We start from the raw sequence: 23,990 nt of genomic DNA on the forward strand, positions 1-23,990 counted from the left end.
ACAATACAAAGATTCAATGTCGATACCATAAAAAAGTATTGCGATACTTAATACTATTCGATTCCACGCAAAAGAAAAAGAAAACACTGCAAAAGCTGTGTGCATTTCACATTTTATGGAATGTCCAGGCTATAATAGAACAGTCCATTCCAGGAGAGGCAGCTCTGTTAGTATTAGGTACCCATCTGCAGAAGATACCTTGATGCCGGTAGATGCGCCCGACATACGTTTGATCAAAAATGAGCTTCCATTTTTCATGTATAGTCAGTATAGTACCACTTTATTCCAGAATAATCCATAATCCCTAGTTCTATTGTTTGCATGTGTAATGGTGTGCTGCTATATGTTTTAGACAGCATGTTCTGTCTAACAGACAAGCTGTTTGTTACTCATAGCAACCAATCACAGCACAGCTGTCATTTGACTACGGCCATTCTTACAATACTGTAGACCTATATTTACCAACCTGGTGTTCTTAAGCTGTTGCAAAACTTTAACTCCCATCATGTCCTGATGGGGGTTTTAGTTTTGCAACAGCTGGATAGCCACTAGTTGGTAGGTCTACAGTATTGTAAGAAGGGCCATAGTCAAATGAAAGCTGTGCTGTGATTTGTTGATAAGTAGAGATCGCCTTGCGGTTCGCCCGGGGGACATTTTGCTGTGAACTTTGCTCGTTCGCACATGCAAACATATGGCGATATTCGCACACTCCATATTTTTTTGCATAGGGCCGAACTTTAACCTATGACACACACACATCAGGTGGTACAGGACAGCCAATTGAGATGTTTCACCACATGGACACACTACCCTACCCTCTAAATAACTCCGATCTGGCAGCCATTTTACATTCTGCTTTTTGCCAGTGTAGGGATAGGCTGCTGTGTGGAGCAGGGACAGACTTTTAGGGACACCAAACGCTAGCTAATAGGGCCACAAAAGTACTTTTAAGGACTGGTATAGGTGTGCTATAAATAGGTGTGATATACTTATAATATAGTGCATTTGTATTGTGCAGCAGTTGTGTGCGGTTCTGCTGAGATACTGCAGCTAGATAGAGGGACAAACGCTATTTGAAGTAACTAATTGCAGCTGGTGTGATATACCTGTAGTCAACAAAAAAAAAAATGATTAGGGGTTGTGATATACCTATAATATACCTTTTAACATAGAAAGTATATTATAGTGCATTTGCATTGTGCAGCAGTTGTGTACAGTTCTGCTGAGATACTGCAGCTATATAGAGGGACAAACGCTATTGGAATAACTCATTGCAATTGGTGTGATTAAGGGGTGCAATATACCTGCTTCCACAAAATACTGATTAAGGGGTTTGATAGTTCTGCTTCCACAAAATACTGATTGAGGGGTGTGATACACCGGCTTCCACAAAATATTGATTGAGAGTTGTGATGCACCAGCTTCCACAAAATATTGATTGATGCCTGCGATACACCGGCTTCCACCAAATATTGATTAAGGGGTTTGATATACCAACTTCCAGCAAATACTCATTAAGGGGTTCTATATACCTGTTTCCACAAAATAATGATAGAGGGGATAGATATACCTGCTTCCACCAAATATTGATCGAGGCCTGCGATACACCAGCTTCCACTAAAAATTGATTAAGGGGTTTGCTATACCCGCTTTCAGCAAATACTCATTAAGGGGTTCTATATACCCGTTACCACAAAATACTGATAGAGCGGATTGACATAACGGCTTCCATCAAATATTGATTGAGGCCTGAAATATACCTGCTTTCACAAATACTGCTCTTCTATAGGGACTTTGTCACAGGGTCATTTTGAAAAGGAAGAGGCAGGCCATTCCGCAGGGGTGGTAGGGGTCGGGCAGGTGCACCAGGCCGGAGCTTAAGTGTGAAGTTGAAGAAGGTGCGTGTGATTACGTCAAAGGACGCAACAGAGTTGGTTGAGTGGCTCACTCAGCCTTCCGCGTCTGCACCCTCCTCATCCTTTGTATCTGCACCCTCTTCACTCTCTGCTATGTGCACCCCCAGAGAAACCACCACCATAGCCCCTCCACTGGAATCAGAGTAATTATTTTCCCATCCATTCCCAGACCTTACCGATGCACAGCCATTCTTGTCATTGGATCAGGAAGATGAGCAAGTAACGGCCACCACCCAGCGGTCCCATCAGCCCAAGGATTTTGGTCCCCGCTGTTGCTGCCTACTCCGAGATCTCTAATGTCAGTGGTGGTGAAGTTGACAATGATGACGTGTGGATGGATGTCACGTGGGTGCTCACAAGAGAGGAAGAGGAGGGGAGGTTAGAGGGAGAGACAGAGCAACAGAAAAAAGAGTGTAGAAGGAGAAGCAGGCAGAACTCACAGTGCACAGCAGGCAGAAAGCAGACTGAAAATGTATCTGGAGCTAGCCACCCACCATGTCACATCTGGCACTCCCAGAACACCAGCACATGGCTCCGCAATGTGTGTTTTTTTAACGTGTCACCATCTGCAGCCTGTGCTGTTAGCGCATAAGTCGCGGTAAGCCCAACACTTACCTAGGGACGACCATCTTAAGAAGGCACCTTGCCTCCCATCACCGAGCCCAGTGGGAGTAACACCATCAGAACCCACAAAGCCACACTCCCGACACACAACATCCTGCCTCTCTCCGCCCATTTTTCCTCCACTCCACCTTCCACCATGCGGTCGTCGCATTCTTCTGGTAAAAAGCAGGCTTCTGTGGCCCAAATAGTCGAACGTAAAAAAGTTGATGATGCCGGATAACTTTCTTGCCCAACGGCTGAACGCTGGCTTGTCGAAACTGCTAGCCTGCCAACTACTGCCATATAAACTGGTGGACTCAGAGGCCTTTAGAAAATTTGTGGCCATTGGCACACCGCAATGGAAGGCAAGTGAATGTACCTCTGGCACACAGTGTCGGTGCCAAGATACATCTGACCACAGACACGTGGTCTAGCAAACACAGGCAGAGAAGGTACATAACTTTTACTGCCCACTGGGTGAACCTGCTGATGGCTGTCAAGCATGCAACTTGTGGCACCTGTGTGGATTTGGTGTTACAGATTCCATGCAGACCTGCTTCTTCTTCTCCTCCTCCTACTCCATCCTCCGTCTCCTCCACAGCTGACTCCTTATTTTCCACTGCTACCGCCTCTTCCGCTAGACTCCCCAATTTCCCCAGAACCTATTCGATGTGCCAGGTGAGACATTGCCATGTTGTTCCTGGCCACCACCTACCCGTCAGACGTCTGATTTGTGACAGCCCGACGCACTGGAACTCCACCTTGTATATGCTTGATAGGCTGCTCTAGCAGCAACGCGCACTTAATGACTACTCTGTACGAACTCTGCAGCAGGACAGGTTCTGGGGAGCTTGGTGTCTTTTAACCGCGTCAGTGGCTGCTCATACACGACGCATGCAGACTTCTGCAGCCATTTGATGAGACCAGATTTGATGGTCAGTCTCAGCCAGTGAGCCATCAGTGACATTGTGCCTTACGCCTTCTTTCTGGAGCATGCATTGCGTTGTGTCATCGATCAAGACGTCGAGCAGCAGGAGCTGGAAGATGAGGAAGTCAGAATGCTGAATGAATTCCCAGTAGGGGAATTCCCAGTAGCCACATAATCACTTGTTATTTTCTGTACGGTGAATGCCTAATGTTTGGGGCCTGTACTCCACTGGCCTGAAGTAAAATTGTTATCCAATGACCGCCTAATATACCTCCAGCCACATAATCATTTGATCTTTTCTGTCCGATGAATGCTGTTTGGGGCCTGTACTACACTGGCCTGCAGTAAAATTGATATCCAATGACCATCTAATATACCTCCAGCCACATAATCCCTTGATCTTTTCTGTTCGGTGAATGCCTAATGTTTGGGCCCTGTACTCCACTGGCCTGCAATAAAATTGTTATCTACTGACCGTCCAATGTACCTCCAGCCACATAATCACTTAATCTTTTCTGTCTGGTGAATGCCTGATGTTTGACGCCTGTACTCCACTGGCCTGCAGTACAATTGATATCCAATGACCGTCTAATATAGCTCTAGCCACATAATCACTTGATCTTTCCTGTACGATGAATGCATAATTTTTGGGGCATATAATCTAACTGGGCAACAGTAAAATTGTTATACGGTGACCTACTAATGTACCTCCAGCCACATAATCACTTGATGTTTTCTGTCCGGAGAATGCCTAATGTTTGGGGCCTGTACTCCACTGGCCTGCAGTAAAATTGTTATCCAATGACCGCCTAATATACCTCCAGCCACATAATCACTTGATCTTTTCTGTCCGGTAAATGCCTAATGTTTGGAGCCAGTACTCCACTGGCCTGCAGTAAAATTGATATCCAATGACCATCTAATATACCTCCAGCCACATAATCCCTTGATCTTTTCTGTACGGTGAATGCCTAATGTTTGGGCCCTGTACTCCACTAGCCTGCAGTAAAATTGTTATCCAATGACCGCCTAATATACCTCCATCCACATAATCACTAAATCTTTTCTGTCAGCTGAATGCTTAATTGTTGGGGCCTGTACTCCACTGGCCTGCAGTAAAATTGATATCCAATGACCGTCTAATATACCTCCAGCCACATAATCCCTTGATCTTTTCTGTACAGTGAATGCCTAATGTTTGGGCCCTGTACTCTACTGGCCTTCAGTAAAATTGTTATCCAATGACCATCTAATATACCTCCAGCCACATAATCACTTGATCTTTTATGTCAGGTGAAAGCCTAATTTTTAGGGCCCGTACTCCCGTGGCCTAAAATAAAAAAATGTCTAGGCTCCAGCAAGGCACATTTTTGAGAATTTCCCTTTAAGACGCATAAAAATGGCCTATGATTAAAATACATATTTTTTGTGGAAATTTTTGTCATTGATCCCCCTCTAGTATGTCACTGTCCATGTTGTGGGAATATTTGTGCACTTCTAGTAAGTATTTGGTGGCTGCAAATATGACCTGAAAGTTTTTTAGGTTCACCTGACATTAAAGTGAATGGGGGCCGTCCCAGCCGATGTTCGTCCACCACTATTGATAAGGGCAAAAATTAAAGCTGTCCTGTGATTGGTTGTTATGGGTAATAAACAGTTTGTCTTTTAGACAGCACATGTAGGGAGTTGAGAGACAGATTAAAATGGAGGGGAGATGTAAGATCCAACAGACTTTATGGAAAGGGACACTCCCAAAACAGGTGCAAAGATGTTTCCTTTGTGAATGGGCACCTGGTGCAGTAGCAGGTTTTGCAAAGTTTGCACCAAGAGTTAGAGCGGCCATGCACATTCAATAGTTGTAGGTCAAACAATCAGCTATCTCCCCCATCTACCTCCCAGCTCCCCTACATACATACACATTCAGCTCAGACAAACATGTAATTAGGGGGAAAAAGCCACTGCCACAAACACTTCTGGTGGTGGCTTATCTCCCGGGAAAACAAAAGGATGCGGCAAATATTGGTCAATGTGTATGGGTACCTTAAAGAAAAAAAAACTAACAAATTATTTTAAAAATTGAGGATATTTTCTTTACCTCTCTAACTGGACCAAAGACAACAATGAGTATTTCTAGGTAAGTATTAGAAAGTATTTATATAGACAGATGTACACTCAGGCAATGCTGGGTATATACGCGAGTTCCTTATAAGTTAGAATGAGATATTTTGGTAGTACTTTATATATAATGATGATCTAAAGTGTCATCATATCACATTCCAATTTAAAGGTAACTAGCGTATATACCCGGCATTGCCCAGGTGTACATCTATAGAAATATCTTTAAATAATAGACGTTTATGGCATATCCATAAGATATCCTATTGTCTCTTGTGTATGGCTGACCTTAGAACTGCTGTAAGTAATTGTTCATAATCTGATAGGTATGTTGCGTCCAAAAAATATTTTGTCTTGTGCATAGATAATCCATGACGTTGTTTTAAGAGTCTTTGCTGTCCTGCTTGACTCTTGCAAATACTTCCATGCATGTGCAGCCGGAAGGAAGAAGGAAAGCTGCTTATAGAAACTCGGAATGAGACTTTGAAAGGTCATCTTTTGCTGACTCAGGTGTGATGCTGTTTTACCTGTACATTCACATCCAGCCTTATCCCTGTGTAGAATAGAATGATGTGGTTGTGGCTAAAATTGCCTTCACAGGTTCCTATATTTAGTTGAATGCCGAATAATGATAAATGTTTTACTCTCTGCTTTGAGCTATCATAGGCTTGGCTTTGGCTTTGCACACAGTATTATGTTTTTGGGATTGATGCAGACCACACCCCATTACCGGTTAATCCTGCTCATTTTTCTTCTGAGAAAGGATGAAATTATTGTGAAAATGTGGGTGCGTAATAGTATGCAACTTTTTTACAACACAAAACTGGTGCAAACAGCTTAGCGAATTGGAAATTAAGCTTTCCATTAATTCTAGAAGGTCACATTGCAGTTCACTTTGTCACTTGCTGACGTGCAGGCTGGCTACGAGTGCTTGGGGCTGTGTGCTGGCTAGGGTCTTCTGTATCTGAGCTGTCTGCATCACAGTGTAGTTCCTAACACTGCTTGCCTTGCAGTAACTGGTATTGCCACGTAAAAAACTGTACAAATAAAAACTACAGCTTGTCCTGTAAAGACAAACCCTCACATAGCTCTGTAGAATTTTTTGTGAAAGTGGTGAAACATTATAAAAACAATATCAATTTGGCATTGCTAGCAGAATAAGGGCTTTGTGTCATTTTTTGACTCGCATTAAACACTGTAAAAACAAAACCCAAAAAATCGTGGAGGAATTGAATTTTTTTTTTTTTCATTTTTACCACACAATTCACTTGAATGGGGTCCGCGATCTCTCCGTTCCGCAAAAAGATAGAACAAGTTCTATTTTTTTTTGTGCAACGGAAGCATGGAACGGAACCCCATGGAAGCAGTCCGTAGTGCTTCTGTGGGGTTCCATTCTGTGCTTCCGTTCCGCACCGCATCTCTGGATTTGCGGACCCATTCAAGTGAATGGGTCCGCATCCATGATGCGGAATGCACACAGCCGGTGCCCCGTGTCTTGGGGACCCGTCGTATGCGGGCCACAATATGGCCACGGAAGCACTATGGTTGTGTGAAAGAGGCCTAAATTAAATGGCACTGTTAAAAAATATAATCTGTCCTGCAAAAAAAAAATGCCCTTATACTACTATATGAAACAAAAAAAAATTCCAATTGTCTTGGAAGGCAAGACAATTATGTCTCTTGGAAGTTCCAGGAAAGACCATTGCATAGCCTGAGGGCATTGTAACTCTAGAGACCACTATATTACAAATAGTGATGGCCAGTTCTCAGTGTTCGAACGCAAACACATGCGATCTGCCATCTTTATTCACAAGTCCGGGGAGGCACAGGTAAGTCCTTACATGTGCCTGTGCACGAGCCGGTCTGAAATGAAATGGGGTCTCCGGGAGCAGGCTGTTCAGAGAACGGCCCCCGGCGGCTATTCTCGGAACTGCCTGCTCCCGGAGACCGCATCAAATATATTCTACATCTTAAAGCAAAGCTCAATTTTTGGAGGAATTTGCAATCAGTGATGGCCAAGTTCGCAGTATTCGCCCACGAACACATGCGATCTGCCATCTTTATTCACAAGTCCGGCGAGGCACAGGTAAGTCCTTACATGTGCCTGTGCGCGAGCCGGTCTGAAATGAAATGCGGTCTCCGGGAGCAGGCAGTTCAGAGAACATGTGTCTCGCGCTTACCTGTGCCTCGCCGGACTTGTGAATAAAGATGGCAGATCGCATGTGTTCGTGGGCGAATATTGCGAACTGGCCATCACTGATTGCAAATTACTCAAAAAATGTAGCTTTGCTTTAAGATGTAGAATATATTTGATGGAAGTAGTTCTGGGTGTAGCATCGTACATGAGATGAATGCTTTCAAGATATTTAGATTTCTTTCACACAGCACAATGATCAAGTATTGAATCACACCATGTACAAAAGGGTATTGAGAACTGATGCCCTCTACCATACCAAGTGAATTTCCAACCTGTTTGTGATCCCTTTTTAGGCCTTATGCACACGAGCGTTCCGTTTTTTGCGGTCCACAAAAATGGAAGCCCATTGTAGAAATGCCTATTCTTGTTTGCAAAACAGACAAGAATAGGACATGCTATATTTTTTTGCGAAGCCATGGAATGGAGCAACGGATGCGGACAGCACACGGAGTGTTTTTTCGCATCTTTTGCGGCCCCACTGAAGTGAATGGCTCCGCACCCAAGCCACAAAAAATGCGGCTCGGATGCGGACCACAACAACGGTCGTGTGCATGAGGCCTTAGATAGAGAATGGAATACTTGGCCGGGGTTTGCTGGCTGTTCATAGGGGACATGTGAGAATGGGAAATAATCGGTGTACTACTCCGTTAGCAGTGGATATTAGTTTTATTGCTCTATCGTTTCTTCAAAACATTGTAAATATTTGACTTTTTCAAAGTTTCTATTGCAGTTTTCATTGACTTGTAGGAAATACAGTTTTAGGGCTCATGCACATGGTCGTGTGCGTTCCACAGTTTTTTTTATTAAATTAATGGGTCCAAATCTGATCAGCGTAAAATGCGGATTGGATGCAGACCAAAACCACGGTTGTGTGCATGAGCCCTAAGGGCTCATGCACAAGGCTGTTGCCTGACCATTCCATGCATTGGGGACTCAATGTATGGGCAACATCTATGCGGCTGCCGCAGACGGATCTAATCCCATTCAACTTGAATGAGTTTGTGATCTTGCCGCACCGCAAAAATTAGAACATGAACGCAAAAATTGCTGGGGCCCTTATATTACGGCCGCGTGTGCATGAGCCCTAATAGATATGATATGAGATCTTCACACACAGTGACTTCCTCCCCAGGAAAATTTTCAGATTACTCAATTACCACAAATCTAATACTGGCATGTCAAATACAGTAGCACAACCTACAATCATATAGGGCCACGCCAGCATAGGACCAACAGATACAACTCAAATCACTTATTTATAATCCAATAGAAGAAAATACTTAAAGGGGTGTTCCATTTTAAATCTGGCCAGAAAAATGTGCTACCCGAAGAGCAATAAACATGCAACTGGTCCCCATAACAGCATACCACTGCCAAGGGCTAGTTCCTGGCCTGTCACATGTGCTAGCATCAGTGGTTACAACTCCCCAAGCTGCAGATGACCCAGCAATGACATGCTACTTGGGAGTACATCACATCTGAGACCAGTGAACGGCTGCAGCAGAGCACATGACCCCATCTTAAAATCTGAAGGCAGGTGATTGGAAGGAGAGTGGATCTGGCCCCTGGCACTGGAATGAAATGGCAGGGAGCAGGTGTCACGCCCTGCCCTGTGGGTGTTCTGAGGAGATCTGTTAGAGTTGCTGCACGTGACTCGATCTGACAGTTTGTTTTGTTGTGGGTTTGAACTGAATCCCACCTCCTCCCAGGTGTTGTTCTTAAGGTAATTGGTGAGGCTATTTATTCCTCCCTCTAGGGTGACGCTGGCTCCTTCGGTTGTTGAAGGAGCTAGGTGTCTCTTTCCCTCTTCCCTACAGCTGAGGGTTTGGTTCAGTGTGTTATAGTGTTAGGTACATGGGCATGTGCATATCTACCATTTAGATATGTACATGGGCATAGCAGCTTAGGGAAAGTGTTTCAGGGATTGCTAGGAGGTTACCACTTTGTTCTGTAGCATTTCAGGCCTAGTCAGTTGTTTTGTTTGCCTTGTCGTGTTCTGTTTCCCTTCCCTTATCTTACCTTCCGTAACATTAGAACCCGCCGTAGCGTCATTTTTTCCCTTGCTGTTTGCAAAATGGAAACTATTAATGCTTTGGTTGATTGCATTGTCTTTGGAGGTAGCTAACCTCCGCAATTCGGTTGCACGGTGTCAGAGAACTTTGTCCTCCTGTCCCTCGGGGTACCATGACACTTGAATTAGGGGCTGGAGAGGAGCCTATGCAATTAAGTCAGGTTACTTCTTGCTCTGGTAATAGGAATTTTAGGAAGCCAAATAGACTGTGTTACTTCTGTGGTCAAGAAGGTAATTTCATTAATGTGTGCCCTTTTATTAAACCTCAAAGTGGTAATGAAAAACAAATAGGGGATTCCTTCAAAGATAAAAAAAAAACTCTCTTACTCTTGGTAGTGTGAATGGGGAGTCAGAGCAGGCATAGTCGTATCCTACCTGCATTACCCAATGCCTCCTGCCTGCCATGGTGGTGCTAGACTCTGGAAATTTTGGGTTAAAGGTATTTGTTGACAGTGGCACAGGGGTTAATCTTATTGATTTTCAATTTCTTGGTCATGGTTTTAAAACTAGTGCATTAAGCAAACAGATACCAGTGTTTGCTATAGATTCCGCACCCCTCTCACAAAGATGTCTAACTCATATTGTTCAGGATATTCATTTGAAGGTGGGTGATTCTCATGTTGAGTTCTTTTCTTACTTTGTTATGAAAGGTTTGCCTGCTTCGATGGTTCTGGGTTTACCATGGTTGATAAAACATAACCCTACCATTGACTGGCAAACAAGAAAAATCTGTAATTCCAGTGAATTTTGTATGAACAACTGTCTTAGTGGATCTATTTCGGGGGTGTCCACTAAGGTGTTGTCTCAGTTTCTTTCCGAATTTTTCGGTCGTATTCTCGGAGGGTGGAGCTCAGGAGTTGCTCCCTGACCGAGAGTATGATTGTCCAGTCAATCTTATCCCCGGAGCAAAATTGCTAAAATCCCCGTTATATGATCTTTCTCAACCCGAAAGAGTAGCTATGAGCATCCCTTAGACCGTGCCTAAATTTTCAGGAACTGAATCTCATTATTGTCATTGATCCGTATCCCCTTCCCTTGATTCCGGATCTATTTGATCAGATTGTTGGTGCCAAGGTTTTTTCTAAGTTGGATTTAAGAGGAGCTTATAATCTGATCAGAATCAGGGAAGGAGATGAATGGAAAACGGCCTTCAATACCCCCGAGGGTCACTTCGAAAACCTGGTTATGCCCTTTGGTTTAACTAATGCTCCAGCAGTCTTTCAGTGCTTTATCAATGACATTTTTCATCATTTGGTGGGGAGGTTTGTTGTTATTTACCTTGATGACATACTAATTTACTCATCTGATATGAAGACTCATCAGGATCATTTGAGACAAGTGTTATTGATGCTTCGGGAGAATAAATTGTATGCTAAGTGGGAAAAATGTGTGTTTGCGGTTCAGAAGCTGCCATTTTTGGGGTACATGCTTTCTGCTGCTGGGTTTCATATGTATCCTGAAAAGGTCAGTGCGGTACTGGAATGGCCATCAAATTGGCCTTTGAAGAGTGGCGTCATTGGCTAGAAGGGACTACCCATCCGATTACAGTATTTACTGACCATAAGAATCTGGCTTACCTGCAATCTGCAAAGCCTTTAAATCCTAGGCAGGATAGATGGTCATAGTTTTTTTACCTGGTTCAATTTTGTGGTCACCTATCGCCCTGGGGTTAAAAACAAGACAAGTTGTTTGTTCCTTCTGAACTTAAATATAAGGTGTTCAAGGAACATCATGATACTGTCCTTGTGGGACATCCTGGAAGTAGATCCACTGTAGATCTTATTTCCCCGAGATTCTGGTGGCCAAGGTTGCATAAAAGTGTTGAGGGTTATGTAGCAGCTTGTGTGACTTGTGCACGCGCAAAAGTGGCTCACACTCGGCCATCAGGATCTCTTCTTCCTTTGTCCATCCCATCTCGTCCTTGGACGTATTTGTCCATGGATTTCATTACTGATTTGCCGAGTTCCTTTGGTGGCAGTGAACCTGCGGAACCATCTCCTTTGCCTCCTCCTCCTGTTTTGGTTGATGGTAATCTGGAGTTTCAGATCTCTAAAATTCTCAACTGATGTGTTCTTTGGGGTTCCCTTCAGTACCTGGTGCATTGGAGGGGATACGGTCCCAAGGAAAGAATGTGGGTTCCGGCTACCGATGTTAATGCTAACCACCTTGTCAATGCCCTGTGGGTGTTCTGAGGAGATCTGTCAGTTGCTGCACGTGACTCGATCTGACAGTTTGTTTAGTTGTGGGTTTGAACTGAATCCCACCTCCTCCCAGGTGTTGTTCTTTAGGTAATTGGTGAGGCTATTTATCTTCCCTCTCCCTATAGCCTTTGTGGGTTATAGTTCTGCCTTGTGTTTGCTCTGGAAGTTTGGTGGATTGTCTGCTCCAACACATCTCTAGATAAGTCCTTTTCCCGTTTTCCTTCTTTGTCTGTTTTTACTAGGCCTCTAGGGTGATGCTAGCTCCTTCGGTTGTTGAAGGAGCTGGGTGTCTTTTTCCCTCATCCCTACAGCTGAGGGTTTGGTTCAGTGTGTTATAGTCTTAGGTACGTGGGCATGTGCATATCTACAATTGAGATATGTACATGGGCATAGCAGCTTAGGGAAAGTGTTTTAGGCATTGCTAGGAGGTTACCCCTTTGTTCCCTAGCATTTTAGGCCTAGTCAATTGTTTTGTTTGCCTTGTCGTGTTCTGTTTCTTTCCCTTATCTTACCTTTTGGGCAGCTGGTGGGGGTATTTTTTTTTCTTTATGTAGAGCCCTATCCTTCCCAAAAATCAGTGTGCAAAACATTGCTACAGAAATGCACAGAAAAATTGTGTGCATCTATAGCAATTACTGGTAATTGGTAAATCATCCACAGGAAACTAGAGCACAAATTAGTGCATAGGTATAAAACTTAGGTCAGGTGCTATGAAACTACAACTCCCAGCATACACACTTTGCTTGGCTGTTCTCAGAACACCCATGCAATGCCTTATTTACACAGTCAGTGTTCAGTCAGTGGTTTCCATCAGTGATTGTGAGACAAAACCAGGTGTGGGTCTAAACACAGAACAAAACACAGGTGGTTATTACCCTGAGATGGTTCAGTACTTGGAGGGAGTTTTTGGTGGCAGTCCTTTGGATGGATGATGAATAGGCATGAGAGAACTTGCGTTCCAAGTTCATCGTACAAGGTTCGGGTTATCTGCAAATTCCGTTATGGATTCCGCTATAACTCATGGTCCATGGTAGTGGAATCCATAACGGAATTCTTAGATAACCCAACCCTTGCACGCCGAACTTGAAACACAAGTCCGCACTTCCCTAATGATGAAGTCAATAATCAGGCCCGTTAGTACCAATAAATAAATATATAAAGTATTTTTTTTAATAAATCGATTATGGGAGTAGTAGTACACATAGCAGCAAATGGCCCAGTTCAAAACTATGTCACAAGATCAGCAATATAACCTTTCCACAGCAGAAAAGTCTTTCTTCCATGATTGAATACCTTCATTATTTTACCTTTATGGTTCTGGATTTTCTAAGAAGATTGGTCTGTTTCCTTCAAGGGTACTCTGAGGATAAAGGATTTTCTCAGGCAGCTGTAGTCAGAGATAAAGGTTCTCTGGCCTCTAGCCTAGTTTTCAGGAGCTTGCACATGTAGATCTTGACTGTAGCTCTGCTAAGACTCCACAACTAATTAACCAGGGAGAGGACAAAGTCTATCGCCCTGGTAACCTAACTAAATCTGCCAGTGTTAACTACACAGTGCATAAAGAAATATGTGCTTTAACAACAAATTACAACATATAATTCAGCGCAAGTAAATTAACCCTTTTAATAGTAATTAACCCTTTGAAGTCATCCTCTGGGGCACTGGCACAGGAGTGTGCATACTGCCTGTGCAGCAGGTTCAATTGCACAGGAGCCCGGTTATAGCACAGTAGCAGAGAATCTAGTATGGGATGTATGATATCTCTACTGTCAGTGCCCATCTCTACCCTGAAAGTACAACTGGTACTAATAAGCACATACTGGCACAGAGATACATGTATGAAAATTGCATGCACATTTTTTTTGATTCTTAAATATGATATGTAACAGTGTTTAAATATGATATGTAACAACTACTTGCATATATCTCTTCATGGACGTTTTAAAATATCACATCTGCATGCCTATTTGTGCAGCTGTATGAGTGGGAAGTCCACTTTTAACGACAGCAGGGCTCCTCATAGGGAAGGCAGGAACGGTTTCTCAATGAGCAATGTGTATAGAGATCAGAAAGAGGCAATGCCTCTTTCTGACCCAGTCCCAGGGGTCAAGTGTTTGCTAGTGGCCGGGTATTTGCACAAGCTACTGGGTCTTATCAGACCCAGATGACCTCTGCAATAAGGTTGCACAACAATGTACAAATGCTCATTGGGCTGTATTCCCCCTGTAAATGGGGTAATATGTCAGCCCCAGTTGCAGGAGAAATCAGCAATAAATACATAAAAAAGTTATGACTTTCAAAGATGCAGGTGCTAAAACAACAGAAAATGAGCATGGTCAGGAAGGGAAGGTGGTAAATGGCCCAAGAAAGGAGGTGGTGAACTGGTTAAACATGTATCCTATGGTGATCCTGTTCAAGGTGGCCATCTGCATTGCCTCACCAGTGAATTATGAAAATAGAGATACAGGTTAAAAGCCAATGCACCAAGGGAAACAAAGTCAAAAAGAAAAAAGGAGGAAGGTGAATAACATAATATATTACCCACCATACAAACTGGATGAAATCCAGATGAATAAACAACAAGTAGATAGTAATACCCAGGTGGCCGCCTTCTCGAGCACTCAACATTCCAACAACAATGCCAGAAGCTGTGCAGTAATATATATTTATGCAGAGAGAAATTCTGCCGAGAGTTGATACATGAAATAAAAGCATAGATAAGGGGAAGCACATCACCTGTGTCCCACACCTTTCACACCAAGTTCGGCTGCAGTTGGAACTACAGAAGGTATGTGGAGGACAAACCACACTTCTTCAAATGTAGGTTATCTTTATTCCCACAATGTGTTTTAGGGAACTAATCCACCCCTTCAAAATCTTATGGATACAGACCGCTCAAGTGTTCCTTTTTTGGAGGGATGATCCCTCTTTTTGACCCAGGTCCCTCTGTTCCTCTCTTCTCCATAAATGTCCCTTTTTGATCTGAGGTATAGATTTTCATTACTGCATTTACAATATTGATCCAAAAAGTGTTTGTCTGGTTCCTATCAATATATTAGAGCCTATCTTGTATATTATTATTTGATGCAATTTGAATTTTCGAAATTTCTATATTCAGATCATTTTTGCACTATTTTGTAAGAGAAATCTATTGAAGTGTATAAATACACAGGAAAAATGGATCTTTCAAGCAATGACCCATAATTGTCCCTCCAATTTTGGAAGTGAGACTGGAAGATGGCTGTGCTCCTTGGTTATGAGCTCATATTTATGTTCTTACTCCTGATGTAAGGGATGGATTCGTTTCCTGAAATGAAAAAAAGATAACCCTTGATAGAGAAGTGTGGTTTGTCCTCTGCATGCCATCTGTGGACTCCAACTGCTGGAGATCTTGGTGTGAGAGGTATGTGACACAGGCTATGTGCATGAGTTACACTAGGTGGTGTCTGTGCTTTTATTTCATGCGTCAACTCTCAGCAGAGCGTTTCTCCTCATATATTGTTTTTTCTTGCTTCCTGTATTCCTGTGCGCTCAACTTTTGTCTTCGCTTCAAAAATCTTCCTCTGAGTTGAAACTTAACGGACCCCCTTATAGTCTAGGTGGTCTGTAGGCGCAGTTCGGATAGGTTATGTGCCAAATCCATCCTTTCTGCTCTTCTGTTCCTATAACAGAGCAGGAGAACGGAAAGGCTGAACGCTGATGTGAACTCAACCTAAGCAGGCGCAAGTTTTGGAAGTTTTTTGAGGCTGAAGTGAATGGCATTAGTACAGTAGCAGTTCAATGTGACCAGCTATGACAGAATTTTATTTGGCCATAAAACTGGTTACAAATATGTATTACAATTATTTTGCTTTACTATTGTGTGATTTTGCTTTTTCCAAATAGCTACAGCCGGATGCTGTAGAAGAAGACAGCAACATTTTTAACAGAGGCAGACCGCACTAAGTGTTCACAGTTGAGACTTCCCTGTCCATAATACAATGCAGATATATCTTTATAAAGCTGCCGCCGGGGGTAGCAATTTCAGGAACTCTGAAAGCTCATTCATCTTTCCCTTTATGCACTTAGATATCACTATCCACTGAACCCCTTTAACTCACGATTGCAGCACAATTTCACTTTGAACCTGTGTCATTCTTTCTTGGAAACGTATGAGACAATTACACAGCACATCCATGCAAACCTTCTCAAAGAAGATTGAAGAGCCAGCTCCTCCATTTCCATGAAAATGACTACAATCTAATATTATACATGAATCTGTCATGGCCCAGATTTCCTAGACCTGCACCAGATCTATCACTGGGGCTCAGCCTGGGTAATAAATCTGTTGCAGGGATATTTTTGTCTAGCTGTCTACCTACTAATTTGATTGGCTAATGCCTGATTCACACACCAGCGTCAGTGATGCATCCGTGAAGATGTCCCTGAAGGATCCGTGTTTCGTTTCTTGCTCTCCGTGTGTCATCCATGTTTTATGGACACTGTAAAACCTGAAAATTAATTTCAGGAAGCATGGATCAAATACAGATGGCATCTGTGTTACAGATCCATAGACTATAATGGGTGTGACGGACAAAATAGATCATGCTTCCATGAAAAAACGACCGTGCTAAAACACAGATGTGTGAATAGACACATTAAAATCAATGGGTACGTGTGCTGTCTGTGGAGAACACGGACAGCACACTTCTGAATCACTGACGTGTGAATGAAGAATTACTTTGAGACAGAGTTTTACACCAAAATGGTGCATCTAAGGCTGCACCCATTTCACACAAGCACCGTCTTTTTTCCTATGAGCCCCACCAGCTTTGTGAACAAGTCAGAAAGAGTGTAAATTGGGCCAAAACTGTGTCAAATTTTAGGAGCAGACAAATTAGTAAGTCTTGGCCATTGTCTATGGTCACAGTCACTTATTTCCATTCAGAGCTGACAATTTTCAATATCAGAATTTATTATGTGTGATTTTATAAGGTACATGCACACGAGGAGGATATTTCCACTTTGGTGGCAGAATTTTCAGTGAATCCATGTAAAATCCACACCAAAATCCTCATGTAATGCATTTGGATTTGATGCGGATTTCACCCCTCATATTGAAAGGAAATATGGGAACTGTATTGCCATGCTGTAGGATCTGACATTTGCACCGCATGTCAGTTTATGCTCAGACAATTTCCACTGCAAATTGATAAGATCTGTATTAGGGCTCGTTCACACGACCGTTGGTGTCCCGTTCCCATAGTGTGGACCGCATTTGCAGATCCGTAATACACAGGAACCGTTCCGTTGTCATTACGCACCATGGATGCGGACCCATTCATTTCAATGGGTCCGCAAATCCAGAGATGCGGAACGGTGTGGAATGGAAGCACGGAACGGAACACTATGGAAGCACAACGGAGTGCTTTCTGGGGTTCCGTTCCGTGCATCCGCACCGCAAAAAGATAGAACATGCTCTATCTTTTTGCAGAAAGGAGGGATCGTGGACCCATTCAAGTGAATGGCCTAGGAAGAAACCTAAGCACTTACAAAATGCCACAGTCTTATCATACAGCTGATCAGCAGGGGTGTCGGGAGTTCCACTTCCGACAATCTGATATTGATTAACTATCCTGAGGATACGCCATCAGTATTAAAATCCCGGAGAACTCTGTTAACCTGCCATGACATACAAGAGCTTAGCCAGCACGATCTCCGCAGAAGGCTGCCACTTACTGACAACTAGAGATGTCCCAAACTATTCGCCGGCGAACAGTTCCCGGCGAATATTGCATGTTCGCGTTCACCACGGCGGGCGAACATATGCGATGTTCAGTCCGCCTCCTATACGTCATCATTGAGCAAACTTTGACCCTGTACCTCACAGTCAGCAGACACATTCCAGCCAATCAGCATACCCTCCCTCCCAGACCCTCCCACCGCCTTTTAAAAAGCAAGGACAGCATCCATCTTAGATTAATTCTGAAGCTGCAGTGTCACAAAGTTGTAATCGCAATGCGATTAATACAGGTTATATTAATCGCATTGCGATTACAACTTAGAGCTGGGTTCCTAATGGTTATATTGCTAGAATACAACGAAGATTGAGAATATAGTGCTATATTCGTTGTCAATTCTAGCAATACAACCATTAGGAACTCAGATCTAAGTTGTAATCGCAATGCGAATAATGCAGGTTATATTAATCGCATTGTGAATTCAACTTAGAGCTAAGTTCTTAATGGTTGTATTGCTAGAATATAACGAAGATTGAGAATATAGTGCTATATTTGTTATATTCGTCAATTCTAGCAATACAACCATTAGGAACCCAGCAGCTCTAACTTGAATTCGCAATGCGATTAATATAACCTGCATTAATCGCATTGCGATTACAACTTTCTCAAATCCGACAGTACATTCTAGCGTGGAGCCGTTCCCATGGTGATGGGGACGCTCCATGAGCACGGTAGTCAGCAGAAGCACTAAGTTGAAATCGCAATGCGATTAATTCAAGTTCTATAAATCGCATTGCGATTTCAACTTAGAACTTCTGCCGACTTGCGTGCTCATGGAGCGTCCCCATCACCATGGGAACGACTCCATGCTAGAATGTACTGTCGGATTTGAGAAAGTTGAAATAGCAATGCGATTAATTCAAGTTTTATAAATCGCATTGCGATTTTAACTTACCACACTCTGCGTCAACTATGTAATTTTCCATGGGAGTTTTGCCATGGATCCCCCTCCGGCATGCCACAGTCCAGGTGTTAGTCCCCTTGAAACAACTTTTTCATCACTATTGTGGCCACAAAGAGTACCTGGGTTTTCAAATTCGCCTGCCTATTGAAGTCCATTGCGGTTCGCCCGGTTCGCACGTTTGCGAACATTTGTAGAAATTTGCATTCGCTATTCGCGAACGGAAAATTTTATGTTCGCGACATCACTACTGACAACCGGGCTCCAGCTGTAATGGCTAGGAACAGAGATAACTCCCAGCTGTTCAGCCCCTAGATGCCATGGTAAGTTGTGACCGTAGCATCTAGGCAGGCACAATAACAGGGTTCCGACGCATTGTCATAGCAACCAGAGGCCTAACACCTAATGCCATGACCGTATGCCTATTTGGCTATGTCACAGGCACAGCCTGTCATTGTTATAGGCGATACGAGGTATATCAATACATTATAGAAGAAATCAATTGATCTCATTGTGACGTATGTAAATGATAATAAAGTGTATAAAAAATAAAAATATATAATGTTTCCTGAAAAAGTGATTTTATTTTCTAAAAGTTAATAAAAACACACACACGGTATCACCACATTCGTCACAACCCAATAAATAACAATAAATGTGCTATTTCAAAAATATGGGAAACAAAATAAATGAATGCAAAAAATAGCAATGGAATAGATTTCTTCCCATTCCCAGCCCCACAAAATAAAAAATGTTGATCAATAACTCCCATATACCCCAATTAAATCTAAATGTTAAATTCCAAAAGAATAATCACACATACAGTATGGCTATACAAATGGAAAAAATAATGGCTTTTGAATCTTGACAACTTTTTTTTTGCTTTAGATTTGCTATAATTGGGCAAAGTAGCAAATAAAACAAAACTATACATATTTGGTATTGCCATAATTGTACTGAGCCATTCAATAAAAGTAAATTGCTAGTTATGTCACACAATAAATGTTGTAAATTTAATGTGCAAAGAACTATTGCAGAATTGCTTTCTTTCCCATTACCCCCCAAAAAGTTAATACAACGTAAAAGGGGTTGTCTGACTTCAGTAAGTGGCATTTATTATGTAGAAATGTTAATACAAAGCACTTACTAATGTATTGTTATTATCCATATTTCCTCCTTTGCCGGCTGGATTCATTTTTCCATCACATTATACACTGCAGCTCAGATACAAGGTGTCTGGGACAGGAGCTGCTGCGCATGCGTGCTTATGTTCGCTCCCACACTCCCGTTCACCAGAGAGGCTGGCTCTTTTCTAGTGTGCATTCGCGACCACTGCTGATGCATTGTAGGGTGGTCTGTAACCATGGAAACGAGTAGTGTATAATGTGATAGAAAAATGAATCCAGCCAGCAAAGGAAGCAATATGGATAATAACAATACATTAGTAAGTGCCTTGTTTTAAATTTCTCTACATGATAAATGCCATTTGCTGACGTGAGACAACCACTTTAATTAAAAAGATACAGTATATGTGCGTCAAAATGATATCACTGAAATACACAATTCTTCTGCAGAAAAATCAACCCCCTCATACAGCTACAGTGACCTGACGTGATATTATTCTGAAAAAGTAGTAAAGCATAAAACAAAAACTAAAGATATTTGGTGCAATTGTAATTGGGGGACCTGAAGAATAATAAATAAAAATGGTGGTTAAGCCTCATTCACACGTCCGTGTCCGAGCTCAAATCCGTGAGCAGGTGGTCAGTGATGCATCCGTGAAGCTGTCCGTGAAGGATCCGTGTTGGGTCTGTGTGTCCGTGTTGTATCCGTGTTTCACTGACACTGAACAGCTGAAAAATAGTTTTCAAAGCATCTCTTACTAATGATCCATGAAACACGGACCCATAGTGGGCGTGATGGATTCGTGAACACGGACAAAATAGATCATGCATCCGTGCTGAAAACACTGACCCACGGACAGTGCTAAAACACTGATGTGTGAATACACACATTGAACTGAATGGGGACGAGTGCTGTCAGTGGAGAACACATACTGCAAACGTCCGCGAAACACTGACGTGTGAATGAGGCTTAATGCTACTAATTGTACGGCACAAAACATAAAACACAAAATCATTGGCAGAATTTTTTTTTCTGTTCCTCTCCCTAGAAAGAATTAGTTTACTAGTTAATACAAAAAGTTAGATGTACTTAAAAATGATGCCAAAATAGAGTTCATCCTGCACACGCTGTCATACAGCTGTGTGAATGGAAAAGTAAAAAGAATTCAATAATGCAAAAGCAAAACAATTCATGTGACCTTAAAGTGAACCTATCATCTCCCTTAGGCCTCTTTCACACTACAGTATGTCCATTTCAGTGTTTTGCAGTCCGTTTTTCACGGATCCGTTGTTCCATTTTTTTGCTTCCGTTGTGGTTCCGTTTCCGTTCCGTTGTTCCGTTCCGTTTTTCCGTATGGCATATACAGTATACAGTAATTACATTTAAAAAATTGGGCTGGGCATAACATTTTCAATAGATGGTTCCGCAAAAAACTGAACGGATACGGAAGACATACGGATGCATTTCCGTATGTGTTCCGTTTTTTTTGCGGACCCATTGACTTGAATGGAGCCACGGACCGTGATTTGCGGCCAAATATAGGACATGTTCTATCTTTTCAACGGAAAACACATTCCGTTTTTTTGCGGAACCATTGAAATGAATGGTTCCGTATACGGACCGTATACGGACCGCAAAAAACGGACCGCAAAACGGAAAAAAAAACGGTAGTGTGAAAGAGGCCTTAGGCCTCATGCACAAGACCGTATCTGCTTTTGCGGTCCTCAAATCGCGGATCCGCAAAACATGCATACCGGCCGAGAACCTGCAAAACAGACAAGAATAGGACATGTTCTATTTTTTTGCAGAGCCGTGGAATTGGCTTACAGATGTGGACAGCTGCTGATATCAGTGTATGTTACTACACTATGCTGCCCTCAGCATAACTACAAGCTAGGCTAGGTACTTAACTGCTATGTTAACGTGTTGCTATGGGTTACCGTTTTTTTATTCCGTTGCAGTGGTCACTCTACCTAAGTTGAACTGTTGAATTGCCGTGTGACTATAACCTACTAAAAAATACGCCAGTAGGGGCTCGTGAACATGACCAGATGTTCACTCACAATGAATGGCTCTCAAACTGAAATGGCTAAAACGGATGCCAAATACAGTACCTCAGCCTGTTAAAGTGTAAGAATGCAACACTCGACTTCACCTATAGCACTCACTTCTCCCAAGTCCTAATCAGTTGCTCTTGGTACTCAGAAACCCCCACAACTTGAGTAGAGCAGAATCACATTATCAGATGGTCGCAAGACAAGCTATATGAAGCACATAGACCACAATTACAAAGTAATAAACTCACCGATAGATGAGAGAAAGCTAGAAGAGTCTGGCATTGGAACAGATGGCGGTGGCACACAGGTGGAGACCAATGAATATAGAGGAATAAAACCTAGCAGAAACTGACCCTGAACTGCTAGGTCTATAAGGCCTCATGCACACGACTGTCCGTGCGCTTTCAACAATTTGCGGAACGGGCGGCCCATTGTAGAAATACCTATTCTTGTCTGCCAACGGATATTTTTTTTGTGGGGCCCTGGAACGGAGCAACGCATGCGGACAGCACACGGAGTGCTGTCCGCATCTTTTGCAGACCCATTGAAGAGAATGGGTCCGCACCCGAGCCGACAAAAAAATGCGGCTCACATGCGGACCACAACAACAGTCGTGTGCATGAGGCCTAAGACAGATTTTTTTTTTTTTAAACCCAAACCACTAGCAGAAAGCTGAACCTAAAACAAAGACAACTACAACATTGTGGTTGCACCCCACGATGCACCAAATAAAGTCAATGGACTAGGTTTCAAGATGATGGAAACACTTGCAGGTAGCATTCGCTATACTCCACAAAGAATCACAGAAACTAAAGATATTTAACCCCTTAGTGATCACCAATATGCCTTTCTACAGTGATCACTAAGGCTTAGCCCTCTTTCACACGACCGTATTTTTTTTTTCTTCGTTTACGGGCCGTTTTTTTGCGTTCCGTATACGGTCCGTATACAAAACCATCCATTTCAATGGTTCCGCAAAAAAAACAGAACACCGTATGTTTGTCGTTCCGTTTTTGCGGAACAATCCATTGAAAATTTTATTCCCAGCCCATTTTTTTCTATGTAATTACTGTATACTGTATATGTCATATGGAAAAACGGAACGGAAAAACGAAACGGAAACAAAAAACTGAACAACAGATCAGTTTAAAACAGATCGCAAAACACTGAAAAAGCCATACAGTAGTGTGCAGAAGGCCTTAGGCTGTACGGCCTCTTTTTTACAGCGGCGCCGGGTCTAAGCGCAGCATGGGTCTCCCATGCAGTTGTGAACAGGGGCTAAGCTCTAACAGCCCAGGCCAGCAGGAGTGCCAATCCAGGCTCTTTAGTCCCTTACATGCCAACGGGCAATGGCGCCTGTCACGTGTAATTGATTAGAGAGGGAGCAGACTACCTCCGTATCCCATTGGCACCCCGCAAATGGCATTGTGGGGTGTTGATGTGTGCATATGCAGGCCGGGACCTAGTATAGACTCTAAGCCTGCCTTGAGGGTTTTTATTGCACAAAGTAGTAAAACGTTAAAAAAACTATATGTATTTGGTACAGCTGTAATTGTACTGACCCAGAGAATAAAGTTACTGTGTTTTTTATGTTGAAAAATGAATGCCACAAAGTTAACCTAAAAACTCAGTGGCAATATTGCTGTTTTTTCTCATCTCCCTCCCAGAAATAATAAGTTAGGCATCTTTCACACGACCGTATGTTTTTTTTTTTTGCGGTCTGTTTTTCACGGATCCGTTGTTCCATTTTTGTTTCCGTTGTAGTTCTGTTTTTCCGTTCCGTTTTTCCGTATGGCATATACAGTATGCAGTAATTATATAGAAAAAATTGGGCTGGGTATAACATTTTCAATAGATGGTTCTGCAAAAACTGAACGGATACGGAAGACATGCGAAGTACATTCCTTATGTGTTCCGTTTTTTTTGCCGACCCGTTGACTTCAATGGAGCCACATAAGGTGATTTGCGGGCAAAAATAGGACATGTTCTATCTTTCAACGGAACAGAAAAACGGAAATACGGAAACGGAATGCATACGGAATGCATACAGAGTACATTCCGATTTCTTTGCGGAACCATTGAAATCAATGGTTCCG

General features: G+C 42.6%; 1 protein-coding gene across 2 annotated transcripts in view; it reads right to left on the reverse strand.

Moving 5' to 3' along the window:
• CAMK1G (calcium/calmodulin dependent protein kinase IG) overlaps nucleotides 1-23,990 on the reverse strand; it is a 189,012-nt gene that overhangs the window by 72,230 nt on the left and 92,792 nt on the right. Inside the window, exon 1 of one of the 2 annotated variants that reach the window (XM_044286004.1) lies at nucleotides 13,339-13,418. The exons of the other annotated variant lie outside the window; for it this stretch is intronic. The gene's annotated coding sequence lies outside the window, so the exon portion shown is untranslated. Of the gene's footprint in view, nucleotides 1-13,338; nucleotides 13,419-23,990 lie in introns of those variants that run through there. 2 annotated transcript variants of the gene reach the window in all.

Source organism: Bufo gargarizans, chromosome 3 (genome assembly GCF_014858855.1).
Source record: "Bufo gargarizans isolate SCDJY-AF-19 chromosome 3, ASM1485885v1, whole genome shotgun sequence".
NCBI classification, from domain to species: Eukaryota; Metazoa; Chordata; class Amphibia; order Anura; family Bufonidae; genus Bufo; species Bufo gargarizans.